Here is a 6522-nt window from a genome sequence, read left to right as displayed (position 1 = left end):
TTCTGGAATACTCATACTTCACAATGTTATCCATAGCTTGTCATGATCCACACAACTGAAAGCCCTTATAGTCAATAAAGCACAGGTAAACATCTTTCTGATATACTCTGCTTTCAGCCAAGATCCATCAGACATCAACAATGATATCCTTTGTTCCACGTCCTCTTCTGAATCCGGCTTGAACCTCTGGAAGTTATCTGTCAATATGCTTGAAGCTGTTTCTGTATTACCTTTAGTAAAACTTTACTCACATGGGATATCAAAGATGTTGTCCGATGATTTCCACATTCTGTTGGGTCACCTCTCTTTGGAATGGGCACAAATACGGAAAACTATCAACAACATATAGAAAGAAAAAATATATCAAGACCAAGTGGAATTCATACCAGGTATGCAAGAATCTTTCAATATTAGAAAAACAGTCAATGTAATCCACCACATAAATAAAACAAAGGAAAAGAACAACATGATCATATGTGTTGGCACAGAAAAGGTATTTGGCTAAATCCAACATCCATTGCTGATAAAACACTAAAAAAAAAAAAATGCAATCAAAAGGAAACTCCTCAACATAAGGGCATATATATAAAAGCAGCAGCCAATATTACTCTCAACAAAGAGAAAAGAAAACATTTGTTTTGTGAAAAAAACAAGAAGATAAAGATGTCCTTTATCACACTCCTGTCCAATATTGTGCTGGGAGTCTTAGCCAGATGTGTAAGGCAAGAAAGGAAAATTAAAGACATTCAAATTGACAAGGAAGAAGTCAAAATGCTTTTACCAAAGATATAATTCTATACATCGAAAATCCCCAAAACTCAGTAATAAAATTATTGAAGCATTGAAAGATTCAGCAAAGTACAAGATCAATATATAAAAATCAATTGAATTCCTTTACAATGATAATGAGATCTCTGAAAAGGAAATCATTTACAATAGCCACCCACAATTGAAATACTTAGTAACAGATTTAAACACACAAACAAAAGACCTAAGAAAAGAAAACTAAAAAACATTACTTCAAGAAACCAAGATACCTACATAAATGAAAGAAAATGCCATGCTCATGAATAGGAAGACTTAACATTGTGAAAATATCAGTACTATCCATGCAGTCTACAGATATAAAAAAGATATTTGTTGTTGTTGTTAAGTGCCGTGGAGTCAGTTCTGACTCATAGCGACCCTGTACAGGGTTTCCGAGGCTGTAAATCTTTAAGGGAGCAGAACGCCTCATCTTTCTCCCGTGGAACAGCTGGTAGTTTCAAACTGCTGACCTTGCAGTTCACAGCCCGATTCGTAATCACTACTTAAATGCCCAATAATGGGAGAATCGATACACAGATCTTGGTAATACACATGATGGAATACTATCATGTATTATAATACACATGATGGAATACAACACTGAAGAATTATGATGAATATGAGAAACACCTCATAGCATGGATGAACCTGGAGAACATATACTGAAGGAAATTAGTCAATCACAAAAGAACCAGTATTGTATGAGACTACTATTGGGAAAAGTCAAGAAAAAAGTTTCAGTTTAAAAGAAATATTCTTTGATGATTATCAGGAATGGGAGAGATGGTGGACTAATTCACTGACTAGAGAGTTGTTGTGTTGTTTTTGTTGTGTCCATTGAATTGGTTCTGACTCATAGTAACCCGGTTTAGGGTTTCTGAGAACAACTGATGCATTTGAACCGCCAATCTTGCAATTAGCAGTCAAGTGCTTATCTTATAACACCTCACCAGTGCTAGATGAGTTGATTTGGGCAATAGAGAAGGCGCTATACAACAAAAGGGAGGTTGGCAGAAGAATGATGAAGACAGGAGAAGACACTGGAAGAAGCGCAAGAGTTAAAGGGAGCAGAGGTCAATAGTGTTATATACACAAACCTGCAGTAACAGTCATCTATGAGTAGACACATGAATAGATACACAGGCTGAACAGATGTGTGAGGGAAAGTGGGAATACACCCACAAATATATAAAGATTTGACATAGGATATTTGTATACGGGTATTTACTTTTGCTGTAAACATATTCACGAATGCAGTGCAAAATACAGGTGGCAAAAATACGAAAAGTTCTTAGATATTACCAAACACTTTAAGGGAATGTGTTGCTAGGCCTAGGGGCTCAGGACCATAGTTTCATGGGAAAACATGGTCAATGGGCATAATAGTCCACAAACACAATGTTCTACATTTGCAGCTGAGATTGCAAACTCACGAGAGGCTATCTCAGGTGCAACTATTGGTCTCTCCCTATCCAGAAGAAAGAATAATGATAAAAATTTAAGAAGCAACTAGTCCAATGAACGAATGGACCAAGTGTCTATGACTCTGAGATCAGAAGAACTAGATGGTGTCTGGCTGACAATACCAACTGCTCTAGAAGGGATTGCATTCGAAAGTCTGGGTAGAGTGTAAGAAAATGGGGAACAAAACTGAAAATCATAAAAAGACAAGGCTTGCTGTAAAATCCTGAGATTATGGCCTCTCTCACCCTTCAAGTCAGGAACTGAATTCACCCCGTGATTGAATTGAGTCAAGCAGTACATAGGAATATGGAAGGACAACAACACTAGCAGAGTGCACACATCCTAGAATGGTCAACCATTCAAGATCAAAAGGGCAGCATTTACCTAAGGACAAAATTCAGAATGGTGTAAAAGAAGGAAGAATGGAAACAGGCAACATAGGGAGGAAATGGGATAGGTCCTCAGAAACCCACAATTAGACTTTTTTTTTTTCAATCCCATTCATTGGCCCTTGTTCAGATACTCCCTCTCAAAATGGTTGAACATCAACCACTTCTTCTTAGTACAGTGAGACCTAGTTTAATGGAAATTTGCTTAACAGAATTCTAGCTTAAGTCATTTAAGACAACAATCAATGACTGTTAAGCAGTCTACATGATGGTGAATATGATATGGTTGGACAGAAAGAAGTCTGAATCTGCCTCTTCTGGGATTTGGATGGGAAAGAGATTTCATGACTTTATGATAGTGTTCTGATATCAGTATATCTGCTCAGTGGGAGAATCAATTTCATATCAGATACAAATAAGAAGCTACTTTTCGCATCAAAGAAAGCAGATTAAAATTCCACAACAACCAGAGCCGAGATGATATAGAAACGTACAGAGCCCTGATGCTCCAGGGCTAAAGGAAGTGACAGGAGTCATCCAGAATGTCCAGAAAGCTAGTCCCAAGGTAATAAAACTCCAATGAAAATAATATTGTATCCATTAACTGGAAGGAAACAAAACTCTCCTGTAAAACCATGAAAAGACCCAGTTCTGGGCAGAGGCAAGAGCCTGAATGATGATCCCAAGTTATAAGCAGGTGATATAAATTAATCACTGTGATTAATTAGAATGGGAATTCCTGGTGCCCAGAAACTATGATATCTTTATCTGTATGTACATCCTTTTTGACCCTTACAGATAACTCTAGCAGATAATCAATATGGGCATAGGTTTCTCAGTTGAATTGCTGCTGTTAGCTATTATCTTTTCCAAGTGAATGCAATTTTTTTTTATTAAGTTTCAATATATTCTAGGACTTTCTTGTCAACTTGGTCTGCATAGGAAAAAACAGATTTCAGATACAGCCTATTAGGTATGTAGGTATCAATGTTGTGACTAGTTTCAGTCTATACTTTAATACAGTATATGTGTTGACATTTCAACTATCAGCCTTGTTATTAGTTCATTTAGCCCGTGGCCACTTCTCTTATTATGACTATATTCTATGCTATTCATTAATAAGGAGAATGATATATTTTAATTATATCCATTTGTTTCCCTCCAGGAAACGTCTGTAATAATTGCACTGTAATTTGATATGTTAATAATGCTTTATAAGGGAAAGAAAGTGGACTTCATTACAGGAAACATTGAAGGTCTCTTTTTGATGTATCACTTCCAGTTCAGACTGAACACCACCATAAAAATATGTTTTTAAAAAAATGTGCTATATATAAACACAAAAACACACTCTTTTCCATACAACTGAAAATATCGTTCTATGTCTACCAGAACAAATTACACAAAAAAGAACACTTTTATTTAGAACTAAGAAACAGATATATTACTTGTAATATTTGACATGATATGGAATCAATCAGTGAGTTGGAGGCTTGTTAGTTCCCTGTGAATCCTATGAAATATGATATTTCATAAATAATGCATGAATAAAAAAATTTGGATATTTGAAAGCAAATAATCACAAGACCCACAACAACCACTCTGAAGATACAGTCTCTGTATCTAAGGAATTCAGCCCATGGCTTGCAGCAAAAAATAACCAAAGCATCCCGCTAATAATCGTTTTTTGTACTGGGTTTCCCAAAGAAGCTATTAGTTGAGGTAAACATAAGTTGTTATATCAAACTCTCTTCTAAGAAAAGTTTCCCTTTTCTTGGATAAATGCCAGAGGGTTTGTTGAAGGGAATGATTAATTATGTGGTTTTTCCAGTACTATAATCTAACGCTGCTGCTACCTGCCTTGGCTTTGAACTTCTCATGAAGTTACTGACACAAAAACTTATTAGAAATTTTCCACATAACTTAAAACTGTGTCATGCAAATGAAGAAATAGGCAAGTACTTCACTTTAATATTAATCAAAGATACTAACCCTTTAGAAGCTGATTTTATGCAACTTTCATGAATCCATTAATCAAGACTGTTAAAGAAAAGTGCGCCAACTGATGGCCTGGCTTCAAGTTTCAAAGATCCACATATATTTATTTTTAGAGCAATGAGACCATCTGTAACCTTTGAAATTGTTATATACCAGGCAGAGGGGCTCTGGAATTTCTATAAAGGAAAGCCACAGGCAGCAATCTGTTAAAATGAAGTACTAGAAATTCTTTTGATGATACATTTCATAGTCAACCATTCTTTCCATTGAATTGCATATTTATTAGGTATAGTTTGGAAGAGGCAGAGACTGATGGTGATTATGAGAAACTGAGACTCCTTTCTCATTGGTGACTCCATTAAGCATTCTGTTGTTGTTTTTTTCCATAAGCCAAGGTATAAACTTTATGAGAGCATCACATTTATATCTGAGCTTTTTAGACTTTTGGTCTTAAAAATAAAACATCAGCCACATCAGAGGTAGTATAGAAATTAAGAGCTTGGTGCCTATGGCAAATGATTTGATTTGAATCATAAATCCAGCATTTGTCAGCTATGTGACCTTTGGCAAATTAAGTGACCTTCTTGTCTCAAATTTCTCATCTATAAAATGGGGGGTTTTACAGTATTTTCCACATTGGATTGCAATCTGAATTAAACAAATGTCTGATAAATAGTGAGCACTATATAAATATTGGAATTCTGGTGTGGCACTGTAAGATAAACACTGGACTGCTAACCACAAGGTCAGTGGCTCAAATCCACTAGCTAGTCTTCATAAACTCTATCAAGGGTCGCTATGAGTCAGAATCAACTCCACGGCACATGACCACCACCATTTTAAGTCAAAATAGACGCAATGGAATTTAGCAACAACACAACAATGGAAGAATTCCAGAGCCGAGGCCTTATGTCTGCCAACAGAAACAAAATACATGGGTTAAGACTAAATGAAAATGAATGGTGCAACATGGGCAGGCAGCATTTTGTCCTAAAATAATGGTTTTTCATGGTAATCATTCCAAAGAGACAAAATAAATAAAAACCAAGAAACACATACTAAAACAGAGCTAAAATACAGTGTCATCTATAAATGATGAGAAGACAAAATAGAACGAATCTTGTTTTAGCCTATAAACCTAATAAATTACAATGGATATTTCCAATGGATATCATTCACATAGGCTGGTATATCTGGTAGTGTAGTGGTTACAAATCAGGCTGCGAACCGCAAGGTCAACAGTTCAAAGCTACCAGCTGTTCCGTGGGAGAAATATGAGGCTTTCTGCTCATGTAAAGATTTAAAGCCTAGGAAACCCTGTACAGGGTTGCTATGAGTCGGAATTAACTCCACGGTACTTAACAACAACAACAACATCCAATTCCAAGAGCCCCTGAAACAAAGTATCACAGATTGTTATTGTTGTGTAACTGGGTCGGTACCAACTAACAGCGACCGTATGCAAAACAGAACGAAACACTGCCCAGTCCTAAGCCAACCTCACAATTGTTGCAACACTTGAGTGCATTGATGCTGCCACTTGGCCAATCCATCTTGCTGGGGTCTTCCTCTTTTTCTCTGACTCTCCACCTTACCAAACATGATATCCTTTTCCAGTGACCAGTCAGTCCTTACAACATGTCCTAGAGGGATGAAGTTTGTCCATCCTGGACTCCAAGGAGCACTCTGATTACACTTCCTCCAAAACAGATTTGTTGGTTCTTTTGGCAGCCCCTGGCATTTTCAATATTCTCCTCCAACACCATAACCCAAAAGCATCAATTCTTCTACAGTCTTCCTTATTCACTGTCCAGCTTTCACATGCATATGAGGTTATTGAAAATACCATGGCTTGGGTCAGGCG

Source organism: Chrysochloris asiatica, unplaced genomic scaffold, assembly GCF_000296735.1.
Source record: "Chrysochloris asiatica unplaced genomic scaffold, ChrAsi1.0 scaffold00033, whole genome shotgun sequence".
NCBI classification, from domain to species: Eukaryota; Metazoa; Chordata; class Mammalia; order Afrosoricida; family Chrysochloridae; genus Chrysochloris; species Chrysochloris asiatica.
The sequence above is the reverse complement of the archived record's forward strand: the minus strand, read 5'-3'. Positions refer to the sequence as shown.